This window comes from Canis aureus, chromosome 20, assembly GCF_053574225.1.
Source record: "Canis aureus isolate CA01 chromosome 20, VMU_Caureus_v.1.0, whole genome shotgun sequence".
Taxonomy (NCBI): Eukaryota; Metazoa; Chordata; class Mammalia; order Carnivora; family Canidae; genus Canis; species Canis aureus.
This window is the reverse complement of record NC_135630.1, coordinates 13,208,139-13,227,532: the sequence shown is the minus strand read 5'-3', so window position 1 is coordinate 13,227,532 and position 19,394 is coordinate 13,208,139. Positions and strand designations below refer to the sequence as shown.

The window sequence follows — 19,394 nt, the reverse complement described above, 5'->3', positions numbered from 1 at the left end:
TTTCTTTACCATAAGAATGGAGGCAATAAATAAATAAATAAATAAATAAATAAATAAATAAATAAATAAATAAATAAAAAACATAAAAATAAAAGAATGGAGGCAGAAAAAAAAAAAAAAAACACTACAATACAATGACTCTTTTTAGATCCTTCAGACCGTTGAAGTCACAGGGCAAACTATCACAAGGCAATCTGGAGAACCATCATCAAGATCACCTTCTTCTAAACTAGTAGGAACACAAGTATTCTGACTGGATGAATTGCTGGAGGCTGAGTTTATAATAACTGGCATGGAAAATTTCTAATAGTCCTGTGTTAGGAGGAACTCCATGTTTTTGTAAGTTTTACCTTCAGAGACCCTACCAGCTGCTCACAATAAAAATCAGAAAAAAATTGCCATAGGGGGTAGGGTGAGTTGTGGTAACTGATTTGACCTACACTTAGATAATCAGATTATTCTGCATGACAAAGGCCTACCTTCCTAGGAAAACTACTAGATTTTAGCTACCTGAGTGAAGAACCATTTGGAAACTCCAGTATCCTCTCGCCTTCTAGTCTCCCCTGAGGTTGGAAATAATAATGCTAAGAACCACCTCTGATTATCAGAGCCCAGAGACTCAAACCTACGAAAATACTAATATTTCATCATAAGTTTATAGAATGCTCACTTCTACCAAAACTTACATCACATCTATTAAATTTAGGATTTGTTGGAGTAATAGTAAGAGACAGTAGGAAAAAAAAAAGAAAGAAAGAAAAATAAGCAACAACAAGTAAAGGAGAAGCAAAAGGCTCTGGCTGCTGTGGAGACAGCAGACATTAAACATAACCCAGCTTCTAGCCACATCACCACATTTACCCCACACTAAAACCCTGTTTTCCTCATTCCTTTACCTAATTCTCATGTCTATGTTTTTTGCCTTCTTACTGTCTCTGAAATACAACTGGAGTTAATTATATATAAAATGTGAGATATATGAAAAAATAACAGAAAATCTAGGGGGTAATATTCAGCTCAATCAACAGAAGGGAGGAAAGAAAGAACAAAATAACAGAAATAAAAGGAAAAAAGAAAACAAATAGCAATAGAGTAGATATGAATCCAACTTTTCCAATAATTATATTGAATAAAAAAGATTAGGCATATCGATTGAAAGGCTGAAGATGGTGCACCTGAGTGGCTCAGTTGGTTAAGTAAATGTTAATCTCTTGATTTTACTTAGCTCAGGTCTTGATCTCAGGGTCATGAGTTCAAGCCCCATGTTAGTGGGTATAAGTTATATGCTGTGTATAAGATTCATACTTGAAAGTAAAAGAAAAGAAAAAAAAAATCTGTGATTAGTAAGCACAAGAAAGCTGATGAGGCTCTATTAACATAAAAACAAAATAGACTTCAATGTAAAGAGTATCCCAGAGACATAGAAAACCCTTTTTATAATACAAAGTGAAACTTCTCAGAAAGACAGGACAATCAGAAGTACAAAATCCTAGAGGAGAACACAGGCAACACCCTTTTTGAACTCGGCCATAGTAACTTCTTGCAAGATACATCCAGGAAGGCAAAAGAAACAAAAGCAAAAATGAACTATTGGGACTTCATCAAGATAAGAAGCTTTTGCACAGCAAAGGATACAGTCAACAAAACTCAAAGACAACCTACAGAATGGGAGAAGATATTTGCAAATGACATATCAGATAAAGGGCTAGTTTCCAAGATCTATAAAGAACTTATGAAACTCAACAGCAAAGAAACAAACAATCCAATCATGATATGGGCAAAAGACATGAACAGAAATCTCACAGAGGAAGACATAGACATGGCCAACAAGCACACGAGAAAATATTCATTTAATAACAGATTTTCAAAATATAGCAGCAAGCAAGAATCAGAACTAAAAGACAAAACAAACCAGGCAAATATACTTAATGGATTTTATTATAACATTCTTAATGGTCATCCATTTTATTGTACGGTAACTAATGATGATCTTAGGACATAAAAATTATTATTAAGAAAAGAAAAAATGATTAATTGTACTAAATGAAATTTAAAACTTCTCAACAAAAGACACTGATAGGAAAATGAAAAGGCAAGGCACAGAGTGGGAAGAAGTATGCCTATAACTTGTATCTTACAAGACTTCAATGCCAGTATATATAAAGCTCGTGCAAAAGAATAATACAAAGACAAATAACGTGAAAAATTATTGGGTAGCCCACTTTAGAAAATCATACTTGCAAATGTTGAATAAGGAAATAAAAAATGTTCAAAATCAGCAGTTATGGGGAAATGTCACTTATGGAGCAACTAAAATCGAAAACTGAAAATAGCAAATGTTGAAAAGGATGCGGAGCAGCTGGAGTTCTACACTGTAGGTGAAAGTGTAAGATGGAAAACCATGTTGGTAAACCATGTAGCATTTACCTATAAAGTTGAATATAATTATTCTATAATTTAGCAATTCTACTCAAGTAATGAAAACATCTATACCCCAAAAATATTTGTACAATAATAACATTTAAAGTTGATCTAGAGACGCCTGGGTGGCTCAGCAGTTTAGCACCAGCCTTCTGCCCAGTGTGTGATCCTGGAGAACTGGGATTGAGTCCTGCATTGGGCTCCTTGCTTGGAGCCTGCTTCTACCTCTGCCTGTGTCTCTGCCTCTCTGTCTCTCTCTTTGTCTCTCATGAAGAGATAAATAAAATCTTTAAAAAATAATAAATAAGTTGATATATTCAAAATAGACAAAGACCAGAAACAACCCAAATGCCTATCAATAGGTTAATGGATAATCAAAATGTGCTTTAGTCAAACAATGGAATAATCATTCATGTTGTTGTATGTGGGCAATAAGAAATAAAACTCAAGAAGGAACAAACTGATGATGCAAATAAATGGAAAAAATTCAAATAATTAAGTTGAGCACATGGGGGATGCCTGGGTGGTTCAGCAGTTGAGCCTCTGCCTTCAGCCCAGGGCGTGATCCTGGAGAATCGGGATTGAGGCCCATGTCAGGCTCCTCCCTCTGCCTCTGCCTCTGTCTCTGTCTCTGCCTCTGTGTGTGTGTGTGTGTGTGTGTGTGTGTGTGTGTGTCTCATGAATAAAAGTAAAAATAAAATAAAAATAAAAAGCCATCCAGGCATCCCTATTGAAAATCTTTGAATGGTAGACTTAAAACAGGCATTTTACTGCATGTCAATTGTTATTTAATAAAGTTTACTTGGAATATAAGATAAACATTTAATATTTTGGCATTCAATTTGTTAACATTCAATTTTTTTTTTACTTAAAACTTTATTAGAATGTTCCTCTTCTTTATTTTTTTAATGCCAAGGTTCTTCTTATATTTTTTTTCTTTCTGCCATTTCCACGTTGTATACATCTTTATAATATGGAAGGTATCTCCAGAGGATTTATAATCCAGTGCTCTGCTTTCAGGCAGGGATATGCACTGAACCACTAAAACAGATGGTTGTCTGGCTTATTCTTACTGATGTTCAGAGAAGGACATTATATAAATTCCCTTGGTAATGTACTTTTGTGTTTAAACAACCTTTATGTCAATAAATTGTTTCTTACATCTAACCTGAATCTCCCTTTCTCAAACATAAGTTCCACATGCTTTTGTTTTATTCTCAGTGGAGCAAGAGAACAGATGGCCAGTATCTTCCTTTGAAAAACTATTCATGCACTTAAAGAGAGTTTCTAACAAGGCCCTTTATTTAATCTTAAATTTAATTATTGTAACTCACATAATGGAAACGATGGATCTTCTCTCAGGTTCACCTAATCTGACACCCAAGGTTTATGGCATGGAATTTTATCTTGTAAAATGTTCCATTAATATAATTTTTTTATTTTGGTAAGTAAATAGAAATATTTGATATTTATGCTTTTCTTGGAGACTTGTAGTACTTATCTTCACATTAATACCTCAGAGAAACTCAGTGATGAAAGAAGTCTATTTAAATTTGCTTATTCGAATATTTTCAAATGTTCTCTTCTACCACAATCTATTGTACTGCAGATCACTAAGACTCAAAGAAAAAAATTTATATATCATGACATTCTACTTTTTTTTTCATTACACTCTTTTAAAGATTAAGAAATCTAAACTATCTCAAAGCAGTGACAATCACATACTCTCTAAATATGAATTTTGTATATATCTGAGATGGCCTGCTTTACAGATACATCTATAGAATAACCATCTATCCTAAGAATAGCCAGAAAAGCTCAACAAAGATGTAAAAATAATATGTTTCAAATCTTCAGAAAACTGCTATGACACAGAAAACAATCTGGAGCACAATAAAAAATAACAAGGCCAAAAGGAAGACAGTACTTTTCCAAACAATAGACAAAATAGACAATACAAAGATACAGAGGTAAGCTAATGGAATTATCAGATTGTGACTTTTAAATGAATTCAATTAAATGTTTCAGTAATTAAATGACTAGATAAAAAAATTGGAGCAAATAACTTAGAAACTGTTAAAATGAATCCAATATGAATCATAAATTTGGAAAGACAAACTGATGAGAAATATACAAAAACTAAGAAATATAAAATATTTTAAAAGTATAATATTCATGCTATTCGATTCTCCAAAGATGAGGATTGGGAGAACGTAGGAACAAGTACATTGGAAGAGATAACAAATAAGAAATTTCAAACCAATGAAAGGCATTACATTATCATTTCAAGAACCACTTAAAATTTAGCAGCATTAAATTATACACACAAGGAATACACATGCATATAACAACAATAACATAGTAACTTTTTAAAACCCAAGAAAATATTGGAAATCTTAAAAGCAGCTGGAAGAAAAATAGACATTTTATATTTAAAAGAATAAAAATAAGAATTAAAGCTAATTCTCAGTGTAAAAATGGGAGGCAGCATAAAATAAGATATTATATTGGAAGTGCTTCGAGGAAATAACTGCTGATAGAGAATCAACATTAAGTAAAATTGTACATCAATGATAAAGAGGTTCCAGACAAAGTAAAACAGTAAGAATTTATTGGGCAGTAATTAAAGGCTCTTCTCCAGGCAAAATAAATTATTCCATTAGAAAGGTTATGATGCAGGAAGAAATAATGAGTAAATATAATATCAGGACAATGGTAAATATCATGACATATCTAATTGACTACTGGCTGTACCCAAAAGTGATACTTGGGAGTCTAAATTCTAGATAAAATGAATACATAAAACATATATTGTGAAAGAAGAAATAAATGTTGTGTTCTAAATTAACCCATGCATCTCCCAGGAAGTGAAGAAGTAGCATTTCATATAATATTTTAATAAATGAAGAAAATATGTTGAAATTTCTAGGGTAAACACATAATAGTAAAATAATGTACAATTAACAGGTAAATAGTGAGGAATATAAAATAATTTTTAAAAATCATGAGTCAGGTCTAGTGCAATCTTATTCAACATTCTCATGGGGAGTTCTCTGGAGCTGGGCAAATCAATTCCATATTTGCAGGGAAACAGAGGGCAAAGACAATGTAAGGTTAACCAAGATAATACTGATGGGGTAGAGCAAATACAAAGTGTTAGCTAACGTATAAAGTATTCCAAGGCAACAACTAGCTAAAAATTTATTACTTTTTAAAAATTTTGGTGGAATTTATGAATAATATCATTCTTATTTAGTTACTATAAATATTGGACTTACTTCCATTTGTATGTTGATACATTTTTAGGTGAAAACTTATTGACCATTTAAGTCAAACTGATATAAACAATGAAAAGATTGTTTGGAATCGTGTAACTCTGAAGTCCAAGAGTACAACAGGCTCCAGGTTGGCTAACCCGTTGCTGACCTATGTAATCAAGACAGTGTCTTCCATCTCTGTGTTGTGCCATGGCTCGTGCTGCCTTTATCACATCTCGCGAGGAGGGTATTTTATTTTATTTTAAATTTTTATTATTTTATTTTAAAGGTTTTATTTATTTATTCATGAGAGAGACAAAGAGAGAGACAGAGACACAGGCAGAGGGAGAAACAGGCTCCATGCAGGGATCCGGATGTGGGACTTGATCTCAGGACCCCTGATCATTACTGGAACCTATTTCTCTATATTTGACCTAGTCTCTGTCTCGCTGATTCCTAATTTATACTTTTGTCAAAATTATATTCAGTTCCATAGTAATTTTCTCTCCTTGGTTACATATGCTGTATTTTTATACTTACCTTGGTCTTCCATAGGTTTTTGGAATTATTTTTCCAAGTTCTATAAATATATCTCATTAATGTGCTGATGAGATTGGCACTAGATTTATAGATTAACTACAAGAAAAGGGACATCTTTATAATTTTTATTCTTCTTAACTAATAGACATGATTTTTGTTTTTTAATGAGTCCATGATTTTCGATAATAAGGTCTTGTATAACTTGGCTTGAGCTTATCCTTTAGTACCTGCAAAAATTTTTAACAGACATCACACTTAATATTGAAATTCACAAGAATCCCGTGTAACATTGGGAAAAATGCAATTATGTGCATTGTTATTCTTACTGTTCAATATTTTACTGGATGCCCTAGTTCCTGAGTATGGCATAAGCCAGATATTAAATTCCAGATATCACATTAAAATTGTAATTGGTTCTAGATAATGTAGTTATTTATATAGAAACTTCAACATAATCTATGAATAACCAGAAATAATAAAAACAATAAGAACGTTGTATAAAACGATTAATAGTGCTCCCATATAACAGAGATAACCAAGGTAAAAAAAAAAAAAAAAAGGTACAAAAAGCCTACTCACAACAGTCTCTTTTTTTCAACTTTTAAAATACAATATAATGTGTTTAACAATGTGTACATTTTTATCAATTTCCCCTGGGTTAAGAATTTTTGTTCTATGTATGCAATGAATTTTTTAACCTCTGGAAATATCTGATACTTATTTATATTTCAATATTTTATATTTTCCTCAGAATTTCTTTTGTTTTTACATTGTCACTAACCCTATCCTAATACTTATTACTCTTACTTTTACTATTTTATTTCATTGTTATTTCCAACTGCATTTTTGGAAATAATTTTCAGTTTTTCACCATTATATTAATTCCACTCTCTACCATCAAAATTATGTTCTCTTTATTTCCAGTGTAGCTTTTATTTCTGTTACTAGTTTTTTCTTGGGTTGGGGGAGTCTTTGCAATTATTTTTATTCTAATCTTTGTTCCATTGAATTATTACTATTTGGTCACTTTGAATGTATGTGTTCAGTAGCAGATAGACTTAATTCATTTAAATATCATTCGCTCTTTGGATTTTGACTTGTGCCTTCATCTCAATTTTCCAATTTGTATATTTTCCTATTCTTTTTTTTTTGAGAATAATGCCACACAATGATAAAGCATGTTCAAATTTCTGAGTATATAAATCTATTTCCTAGACCTATTTTTCTTTTAACTCTTCAGGAATATTTTTTTTTTCTGCTTTCCCAATACTATTTATGTGTGAATGTTTATTTTCTCCTTTATCCCAGAACAAGGAACCTTTGACCTTGAGATATTGTGTATCATCATATAGGATGTCTACGTTGCCATGGACCCATTTATTATCCACATTTGTGCTGGTGGAATAATCTTTTCAGATGTTCACATAAAAATAGTCTGATATGTATAGCTTTTCTTTCCCAACATCTGGCAAATATCTAGTTTATGTAGATTTGCCAGTGTGAGACAAAATTTAATCCCAGTTCCTCTGCCTGTCTCATAAGAAAACTACTTCATATAAAGAACATATAAAACGTGCCTGCTTTAAATCACCCTGGCTTGCTTAAACATTTTTAACTCTTAAAAATCACAATATACCCACTTTGTAATGTAACCTTAGATGTCTCCTCATCAAATCTCATTGGTTTACCCTAAGAATTTAGTTGTTATACCTTAAAAGTCCTGTAAACAAATTGTTTCCATCATCCTTGTGCAGGGGCCATACTAATCATTTCAATTTACTATATGCGCTGCCAAAGCAAGCACAGAAGTTCACTGTGTTTTTGATTAAAGTGACAGAGTCCAATCTAGGGCTTAAGGGAATAAGGAAAAAGAAATAATCATTTCACCTAATTCCTTTTCGGGTAACTTTTCTTAGTTTTCATTGGCATAGCAAGAGATATTTTCAATTACTTATTTTTCAGTGTAAATCTTTTCAATAAATATTACAGTTAGTGAAAATATCTCCCAGATACTGGAAATCATTTATCAGATCTTTTGCTTACGATGTAAGAAAATTTTGTATTTTTTTAAAATTATATTTCCTTTATTGGGATGTTGCAAAAGGTTGTATCGGGGCTGCTAGTTACATGCCATGCTAAATGTACAATCCTGCAGACTGATTTTATATTGAAATGTTAACACCATTTAGACTAGAATCTTAAGCATAGGAGATATTCTCTGAATGGATATTTAGAATCTCTCTGCTTTTGAATTCTCTCATGTTTGATTTTCAGATCAGGCACTGGTAATCAAGAGTTGTAGTGAATAGCCAATCTGAGACTCACATTGCATCGCGAGTGATAGAAATAGATAAAGACTGTCAGACAGAAAAAGAGAAAGTGACAAAGATGAATACTAAGGATAATTTACTTGGATATATAAACTATTCATTCTAAAATAATAAGAGTAGATAGAGGGAGAAGCTGTCTTGTGCTACCTGTCTGCATGTACAAATCATTCTAACCGTCCTCCAGCGTAAGACTCTAACAATGGGCAGAAGTTAAAATAGTTAAAATCTACTTAGAATACAAAAGCAAAAAACAGAATTTTGGGCCCGGGGCCATTTCAGGAGTAAGACTTTTTGTCAACCTTGACTTCTCTTTGGATATGGAGAAAGCAAAAGGCAAAAAGGGCTCCACGAAGTCGGGGGAAGACTACCTGGCTGGCCAATCCCAACCTGTGTCGGAAGAAGCCAAAGAGAAACAGCAGGCGTACGGTGAACCAAAGTTACCAGGAACCTCAGCAAGTGGGACCAAACGGAAGAGATCTATGAAAGAAGGCAAAGCTTCCTGTTCAGAAAAGACGGCACAAGAGAGTACAAGAGTAAGAATTCGGAAGAAAATCCCAGTTCCTCCATTACCTTCGAAACTGCCACCAGCCAACTTGCTTCACCGAGACATCCTGCGGGCCTGGTGCCAAGAACTCAAGCTGAGCACCAAAGGCCAGAAATTAGATGTATATAAGCGAATCTGCGAATATGCTTACCCAGATCAAAAGACGAACATTCCTGTCACCGCAGAGGAGGCCAAGATTCTCACCCAGACACAAAGAAGGTTGATGATGGACAAGGGGGAAATGTCTCTGCAAAGTCCTGGAACAAAGATACCTTCTGATGGAACCTACCCTCCTGAAGTGGCTGCCCCCGCTGAGGGGTCTGATGCTCTCCTGGAGGGGGTCAATACTGTTGTTGTGACCACTTCGGCCCCAGATTCCGTGTTTGCCTCCTGGTCCAGAATTGCAGCCAGGGCTGGGAAGATGGAGACAGTGGCATCGCCACAGGAGGCCCACGGTGCCAAGTGGTGTGTGGTCCATGGGAGAAGTATGCCTGCAGACACAGAAGGTTGGGTTCACCTGCAATTTCATGCAGGACAAGCCTGGGTGCCTGAAAAGCGGGGGAGAGTATGCGCCCTCTTCTTGCTCCCCGCTTGTAACTTTCCACCCCCACAGCTGGAGGACAACATGCTGTGCCCCAAATGTGTTCGCAGGAATAAGGTGTTAATGAAAAGCCTCCAATGAGCTTTCGATAGCAGGAAAAGGGACACAGCTGTGATTATAATCAATGGTACAAAGAGAACTACAATCAACTCCGTGGTGACACTGATGGCCGGACTGTTGGCTGCTCACACCCTCCATGCTTCCTGCTTACAGGGGCACAGACTAGTGCATTGCAGATGTTACCCTCCAACCTCCATGGGGCCTGTGGCTTCATGGGTTGAGATGCAGGAGCTCTTAGATTTTAAATTGGAAGAGAATTTCAGAAATTACCATTCATTCTACTTAATAAGAAGAAAAAGTCATTCATACTACCAAACGTTTGCCCTTCTGAAATAGAAGTGACCTTAACTTCTTTTAAAGTGGGAACCTGAGCCCCGCCTGGCAGAGGGTTTGGGAGTGGGAGGTGGAGTGGAAAGTACAGGTGTGCTTCCACGCTGGATTTCTCTGCAATTCCAACTCCTCCAGAGATGGCTACACCCTCTTAGGTTCGTGACTTCAGGCTGTTGAGTATTTTAAACCAAAGGGAAAGCTGTTATTCTTTCCCACTCCCAGAAACATACTCTTAATATAGAAAACATTTTTTGATGTTTTCTTAATAACCTGAGACCTCTATGGTATGTCTCTGGGATAATAATATGGAACCCTTTGCGGGTATTATTTCTACTTGTAACTATCTTGTGTGTTTTTCCTGCTTAAAAATATTTAAGGGTACTTCTGAATCATAAATTCATAATGTATTGGATTTTAAATTGTATATAAAATTATCTATTGTATATAGGAGGCCATATGCATTGTGGGCAAATTCTTAATATTAACTCAGGATTAAGCTAAAAATCATGATTTTCTTTGGCATGATTCTTTTTTAAAACCACTCAATGAAGTATGAGTAACATTTTAAAAAAGCTATACATTTAATGTATATAATTTGATGAGTTCGATTCATTTAGAATTTTTTGTGTCCTTCCTAAATTTATAGTCCTGCGGTTCTTAGAAAATATTTTTTTTCACTTGTGTTCTTATGGCAGATTCCAACATTGTTTTATTGTTGTGGATTTGGAGATTATGAAAACTTTTTCCCCCTCTAATGTACTGGAAGGAGTAGTAGAGTTAGAAAGTTTGTAACCATTAGGATATGGACAGATTTGGGCAAGAATCCTCAATAAATGTTAAAAAATGTTAAATGTTTGTTGACAAGCAAGATATTTATATGATCTTGCAGTGTCTCCACACCGATTACTCATTAATGGTCAGAGTTTTTCAGTGTAAAAAATAGTATATGCATTTGATTCCTTATATCTTATTGTACACATATTATTAATTTTAATTTTGCTTCCTTTTTAAGCTTTTTCCCTATTTTTAGTGGATTGTTCACTTTTCTATTCCTTGGCCTTCCCAATCTGCTTTCAGATAGCTTCCTAGTCCTAACACACAAAAGTAAACTTTATAAAATCAGTTGTGTTCCACTACGAAGATGACTATCTACCCCTTTTTCCTGCCCCTAGCAAGGTGAAATCTCTAAAGTTGCATTTATTCCCCAGCACTCTATACTGCCCACAAGCCTCCCCCAGAATTTACTATAGTTTTAACTACCCTAGTCTATCCCTCCTTCAGTATCTCCCTCCCAGGTTCCCAAAATATTACCAAGGGGAAAAAAAAGCACTTGGAACTCAATATTCCATGCCTCAGATGAATTTAGTGGCGACAGGAACCTGCAGGATGATTTTGGTGTTTGGAAGAAACCAGGGGGAGAAATGTCCTATTTCCCACCTGCAAACCAAAGTAACAGTCCTGCGGATCTGTCTGCCCAGAAGCGCACGGGTGCTGTGAGCAAGATATGCGGTGCACTAGGAATGCTGATAGGAGGCCTCTGGAGCCAGCCCTCCAAATTTCTCCTGGCCCCAAAGGGACATGTAAGGCTCTCAAGAGTTGGTGTTGAAGCTTCGGAGTCGGTTTCTGCCAAGGCGTTGCTGGCTAAGGGCAAATGGATCTGCGTGAAGAAAGCCCATGAACTCTGCCAGGGAGCAAAATTAGAAATGGCTATGTCTCCAAGGATCCCAGCCCCAAGGAGCAGATGTGGGAGGAGAATGATGGTGAAATGTTTAAAATACTAACTCACTGAATTGGAATTCACTCATCTGAAAGTGCCTCGAGGAAAGCTACAGTTTCGCAAGATGGGCCTTAGAGAAAAAAGTTGGTTATGTCCACCTTGACTGAGTGTTCAGACTTCTCACCAGGAACGACACAAACAGAAATGTGCTTTCTGATGGGATATCTCACTGAGGGTATCCTTGCCAGAAAGATTTAATATGAATCTACTTGAAGAAGCAGGCAGTCCTGATGATCCCAATTATGTCAGCATGAAGCGAGCTTAGCTTGTGGGTGGCGGTTACTTAGGCTCATCCGTATGTGAAAATCCACAGAGCTATGTGCTTGATATGTGTATATTTTACCATATGTGAGATACATATCCTTTTTTTTTGGGATTTTGTTTTGTTTGTTCATGAGCGACACAGAGGCGGAGACACAGGCAGAGGGAGAGGTGGGCTCCTCGCAGGGGGCCCGATGCGGGACTCGATCCCCAGACCTGGGGTCACAGCCTGAGCCAGAGGCAGACGCTCAACCACTGAGCCACCCAGGCATCCTGCTGCATATCCTTTTTAAAAGCTTACCTGGTTTGAATATGTTAGAGATCTGCCACGTAAAAATGTGTTAGGTGGAGTAAAAGGAAATTTGATTATAGAGCAGAGATTAGATGATACTACAGCACTGTTAAGGTCTTGGTTGTGAGAACTACGGAATTTGGATTTAATAATTGGTTAGTAAGGGATGATGCATGGTGTTGTACCAACTTTTATGACTGGGATTTTTAAATAACCTTTCAAAATACTCTATTGCATATATGAAAAGATTCTTTTGAAATACAAGTCAAATCAGGACACTCCTCTGCTCAAAACCCACCTATGGATCCTGTTTCAGAGCCAGAACCGAACTCCTGGGGTTCCTGGGTGGCTCAGTGGTTGAACGTCTGCCTTCAGCTCGGGTCATGATCCCAAGGTCCTGGGATTGAGTCCCATGTCGGGCTCACCGCAGGGAGCATGCTTCTCCCTCTATGTCTCTGCTTCTCTCATGAATACATAAATAGATTTTTTTTTTTTTTTTTTAAAGTCCTTGTTGGGCAGCCCAGGGGGCTCCGTGGTTTAGCACCACCTTCATCCCAGGTCATGATCCCAAGGTCCTGGGATTGGGTCCCGCGTCGGGCTCCCTGCGTGGAGCCTCCTTCTCCCTCTGCCTGTGTCTCTGCCTCTCTCTCTCTCTGTGTCTCTCATGAATAAATAAATAAAATCTTTAAAAAAAAAAAAAAGCAAAAAACAAAAAAAAAAACTAAACAAAACAACAACAACAAAAAACACCTTTCTTATTTAGTATGTTTTTCCCTTGAAAGTTTGTATTTTTTTTTTCTGCCTAACGAAGCCTTAGGAATGGTTTTGTATGACACTAGCCAGCAACAATGTAGGTTTTTGTTTTCTGTCTTGAACCTATAGATAGAAATTGCTTACTAGAGGGAAACCAATGCTTTTTTTTTTTGTTCTTAATATTTTAAAAAACACAGGAATTAAACTGTGTGAGTTTCTCACATATGAGATATATGTAATTGAAAAAAAAATAGGCCCTGAACTTTATTTTAATAGTAAGGTTGTTGATGTAGTTATCAGTGGTATATTACTGAAATAATATAAATTTATACAAATGCAATTTTTTCTTTGTGTCCACTACATCCTATAAGAAGGATGCACAAGTGATCTCATTGGTCTTATATTGATAAAGCCTTACATTTCATGTTTTGACTTTCATAAATTTGGTTTTAGAACTGGATATTATGTCAGTTTTTATTTCTTTTTTTTAATTCACTTTTTAAAACAGAATTCTTCATTATGAACATTAATGGAAGGTATCTAATGGATTTATGATTATATTTTTTGCCTATGATGTTATTTGTAGCTTTAAGTGGTCAATAGCACTATTGGTTCAACCCAAGTTTGTACTTGTGCAAGCCTTAGAGGCTCCTACAGATCCATCCAGGTCCTTGTGAAGGACCAAACCAAACCAAACAAAACCACTGAAGGTTTTAAATGATGAGCCATACCAAAGGGAGAAAGCATGGTGTTCTCAACCCTCTCCTTTTTTATGAAATGTAGAAGAAATTAACAAATATCTTTGTTGTTGTTATTGAAGATAGACATATACACAGTAAAAATGTATATTTCTCGGGTGAAAGAACTCTTGATTGAGATTTAGATAGAATTAGTTATATTATTACTTGCATATATATATATATATATATGCATACACACATATATCATGAGGTTTTTAGGGATTTTATGTAACTATTAACTCTTCAGATTTTCAAATTGTATTTCTTTTCATTTTAGAAACATTTCCATATATTAAATCATAGTTGGATATGTTAAAATTATATACAAATGAGTAAACATTCATTTGATGCACTAGATTAACATTCTTATTTAACAAGTAAATAATGATTGCTTCCTAATATAATGGGCACTGATTGCTGTTCTTCAGTTAAAAATGATTGTAACAATGGATAATCACAGTCATCAAACCAGGTCCCATATGTAAACACAGCCTTAGTGTTTATAATTCCTTTTAGGATTTTGTTCATCTTATCTTGGCCTATTTCAAAATACCCATAAACCCTAATTATATCCTAATTAACAAATTGAGGACAAAATACATAGAAACAAAATTAATAAGTAATATTTAAAATCTTTACTTTGAGGGGCATCTGAGTGGATCAGTTAAGCATCTGACTCGTGGTGTGGTCAGGTTATGATCTCAGGGTCAAGCTGAGGTCAAGCTCCACATCAGGCTTCCCACTGGGCATGGAGCTCGCTTAAGATTCTCTCTCTCCCCCTGACCTCCCAACTTACATATACTCTCTCTCTCTCAAAAAAAAAAAAAAAAAAGAATAATAAAATAATAAAATCCTTTAATTGTTTTCCTTTGCTTATCAGCACTTTTTTTATCACTGTATCTTTTTTTTTTCACTGTATCTTTTGATGTTTTAGAAGTATAAAGCCTATTTGAGATGATTTAGAAAATTTAACAAAGTTGCATTATATACATTAAATTCTTCAACATGATTATACCAATGAAGTTATGATATGTAAAACTTAGAACAGATTTTTCCCCCTTTTCCTATGGAGTAGTTGAATTTTAACTTTTCATAAAATGACTGGATTGTTTCATGGGGAACATTTTTCCTTTCGGAAGAAGTTTTATTAAACTACCAATGAAAGTATTACTCACTAAAATTTTGTAAGACAAAAGATTAATCTGCTTTGTTTTCAAGTCATAAATTTCAAATAATCGTCAACATTAAAGTTATGATAAACTTGTTGCCAGATGTTTGTGTCTAAGGGTTAATTTTGTTTCCAATATATAACTACTGCTCTCTTCAAGTGCCCTAGCAAAGAGCATCTCTGTTTTCATTCTGTTTTTAGTCCAATAGACACAAAGTTTATCTTTCATATTTAAACAGTTTATGACATAATTTTGGAATATATTTAAAAATGATAATGATACAGATTTTAGCAATATACTTACTTTTTTCTTGTATTAATACCAGGGATTTAGGGTCACTTTATCTTTTAGCTGTCATGAATCAAAAACAAATGAGTGATGTCTCTTTGAGATGACGACTACTCTTTTTTTCTTTATTGCCATATTTATTACTTACATTTTTTGCCCCTTAAATTTTAAGGGGAAAACAGTTTTGAAATTAAGGTCAAATTGTGAGATAAAGTAATATTGACTTTAATACAAAAACAATTGGTATTTGACGTTAAACTTAAATGCCTTTATTTTTTTTATTTTTTAAAGATTTTATTTATTTTTTCATGAGAGACACAGAGAGAGACAGAAACACAGGCAGAGAGAGAAGCAGGCTCCATGCAGGGAGCCTGACGTGGGACTCGATCCCAGGATCCCAGGATCGTGCCCTGGGCTGAAGGCAGACGCTCAACCGCTGAGCCACCCAGGTGTCCCTTAAATGCCTTTAAAGATAATTTTTATAGTAGCTCAGCTTCTTGTTAAGCCTTTTCTGCACTCTCTAGCTGATTCCAGCATGGACTTTTGTTTGTTTCTCTGTATATGCTTGTATACTATGACTTCATATAACATCTTAATACAATCAACTGGCATTCTTAAACAGATTTTTAGAAGGTTGTATGTATATAGTAGCTATGTTGAGAAAAAGAGAAAGGCAGTGGTATTACTTGATAGATATGTGCAGCTGAAAGGACAGATGCAGTGCAATCTCAGGAAGAGAGAGTGTGAGAGGCAAAGACAGAGGAAAAAAGGAAAGGAGGTAGGAACATGTAGGGAAGAAGAGATTAAAAGAGAGAAAGAGTTGATCAAAGTATATACAATTAAAAGAGGTTGAATTGACCCTGAACATCTTGAATGGTGAAAAACAATATTGGTAAAACATAAAGCGATATTTAGTATTGTCAATATAAGTACATTATAGAGATACATATATTCAATATTATATGCCTAACTTTGAGAAAAACAGAATCGTTTCATATTTTCCCATGAACATGTAACATTTTACCTTTTGAAACTCTTAGTGCCTGTGTTCTTGATAGCAAGAGCTAATTTTAGTTTTGAAAGCTAGAATACATTTCTTTTCAAAGATGTGGTTTGATAATAATAAGGCATTTTCTTAATAACTGCATTTTCTCTAATGATTCTGACATTTCACTATAATATATTTTATTGACTCAGCCTGATCAAACTACACAATTCAAATATTTATATCGATGTAATATATTTGCTTTATAATACCTGTGAATGAAATGAAATGAAATGTATCGGCCAGAAAAAATACTTGGTTCTTAAGAATTCCTAACTTTTCTTAATAAGTATTATGAAAATCATGAGTTCTCAGTCAAATTTTCCTCAGAAAGATACTGTTTATTCTTCAGAAAATCAGCAAAAATTATTTATCAAAGTCTATCACGTTGGGTGAAAAATTTCAAAAGGATGGCATGTGATTGTATCTTATGATTCTAATTTTTAAAGTGTAAAATGGTGTATACTATTTTGCAAGTTTGGTTAGACTTTACAGAAAAAGTAACAAAATAATGATGATAATTATGAAAATTATGGAAATAGTAATAATATTAATGATGATGCTGGGGCTTATGGGTGGCTCACTCAGTTAAGTGTCTGACTCTTGGTTTTGGCTCAGGTTATGATTGCAGGGTGCTGCGATGGAGCCCTGCTTTGGCTCCTCACTTAGTGGGAGGTCTGCTTGAGGATGCTCTCTCTTCCTTTCCCTTGGGTCCTCCGTTGGCTTGCACACACACACTCTCAAATAAATAAATAAATGTATAAAATAATAATAATAAATAATACTGATGATAATGCAGTTTGTAATACATACAGAAATAAACATACACGTTAGCTTCCTTGTAAATCAAGGGTATTTGATTTTAGTAAGGCAATGAGAGAACCACAGATGACCTTCATGCTTGTTAGTACTTTAGTTTTGGGGAAATCTGAAACTCAAATTATGAGTAGAACTATGAGTAGAACTTAGGAATACATAACATTCTCAAGACAACAGGAATATCTGAATGAAGTGTAAGCTAAGTTGGTTCTGTTGTTTAACTAAAGCTTAAATGAATCATAACTTTCAAATTTTAAGCCCAATCTGTATTAAAACAGAGAACAACTATTTTCTACCAATTATTATTCTTTTTTTTTGCTTAAAATTAATATACAGTAAAAGTATAAAGATTAGAAAGCCCTGCTTGGATTGAAAGAACAATTATCCCAAACAGCAAGGCTGGAATATTATTCAGTGCTAGAAAGAAATGAGGAATCAGGGTCACCTGGGTGGCTCAATGGTTGAGCACCTTCAGCTCAGGGCATGATCCTGAGGTCCTGGGATCGAGTCCTGCATCGGGCTTCCTGCATGGATTCTGCTTTTCCCCCTGCCTGTGTCTCTGCCTCTCTCTCTCTCTCTCTCTGTGTGTGTCTCTCACGAATAAACAAATAAATAAAATCTTAAAAGAAAAGAAAAGAAATGAGATATCAGGCCATGAAAGGATACTGGGGAAACCTAACTGCATATTGCCAAATTAAAGAAGCCAATCTGAAAAGGCTGCATACTGTATGATCCCTATTTTGTGTGACATGTCATGAAAGGTGGTAAAAGAATCACCAGTGGCCAGAAGTGAGGGAGGGAGATGTGAACAGGCAGGGCTAGAAGGATTTTCAGGGCAGTGAAACAACTCTGAAAGATACTGTAAAGCTGGACACATGTGATTATACATTTATTCAAACCCGTAGAATGTGCTAAAACCAAGAGTGAACTTTAATGTAACCCATGGACCTTGGGTGATAATGATGTGTCAACATATGTTTGTTGGTTGTAATGAATGTAGCACCTGGATCAGAATGCTTATAGGTGGGAGCCTGTGTATGTGTGGGGTCAAGTGCATATAAAAAATCCCTGTATCTTCTTAGTTTTTCCTGAACCTGAAACTGCTCTGAAGTCTATTCAAAAAATTAAAGCATATGGTAATCCTTGGAAGGAGTATAAGACACCAATGGCCTGCCACTCTGAAAGAGACTGATGATGCTGAAAAAACACTGAGCTATAAAAGATTAACCTAGTAAGAGAAATGAGAAAACCATCATCATGATTGTTTTTCCCCTTTTCTATCCTATGAATTTGGTATGAGATTAGTATTTAGAAAGCACTAGATGAATAATATTTATAAATAAATAAGCATATATGTAGGCAAACTTAGTTTTATCTCTGCTTTAATTATTTGTACTATTGTGTTCTTTCTTTTCTTATTTAAGATGCATTTATTTATTTTAGGGACAAAGAGAGAGAGAGCATGTGAGAGGAGGGAGAGGCAGAGGGAGAAGGAGAGGGAGACAATTCTTAAGCGGACTCCCCACTGGGGTCAGAATGAGATGTAGGACTCAGCCTCACAACCCTGAGATCATGATGTGAGCTTACACCAAGAATTAGATGCTCAACAAACCGACGACCCAGATGCCCCTGTAGTATTTTCAATGCTACTTTGTATGTGTGATTATAAATTTTGGGTTTTCAAGTCTAATTGGAAAAATTTCCTATACTTGGAAGAAGAGTAATGGACTGAGTAAGAAGACAATTATATTTCAAGCTCTTTTGTTAGTTACTAAGTTTGTCTAGCCTTGACTATATTATTCGATGTTTTTGAGTAGTTTGTTTCAATGTTTGCAGAACCAAGCTATACTATGAATATTATCATGTTATGAAAATCACAAATTGGGATCCCTGAGTGGCTCAGCGGTTTAGCACCTGCCTTTGGCCCAGGGCGTGATCCTGGAGTCCCGGGATCGAGTCCCACATCGGGCTCCCTGCATGAAGCCTGCTTCTCCCTGTGTCTCTGCCTCTCTCTCTCTCTCTCTCTCTCTCTCTCTCACACACACACACACACACACACACACACACACACAAATAAATAAATAAAATCTTAAAAAGAAAATCACAAATTGATACTGTATGCATGCAAGGAATTGGTTGCTATAGGAAAGTTTTGCACATAGCTTTG

The 19,394-nt window shown here is 35.2% G+C and overlaps 1 pseudogene; it reads left to right on the top strand.

The window, feature by feature from the left end:
- The first annotated feature begins 8,819 nt into the window (after nucleotides 1-8,819).
- On the top strand, nucleotides 8,820-10,905 carry LOC144291896 (developmental pluripotency-associated protein 4 pseudogene; annotated as a pseudogene).
- The last annotated feature ends 8,489 nt before the right edge of the window (nucleotides 10,906-19,394 follow it).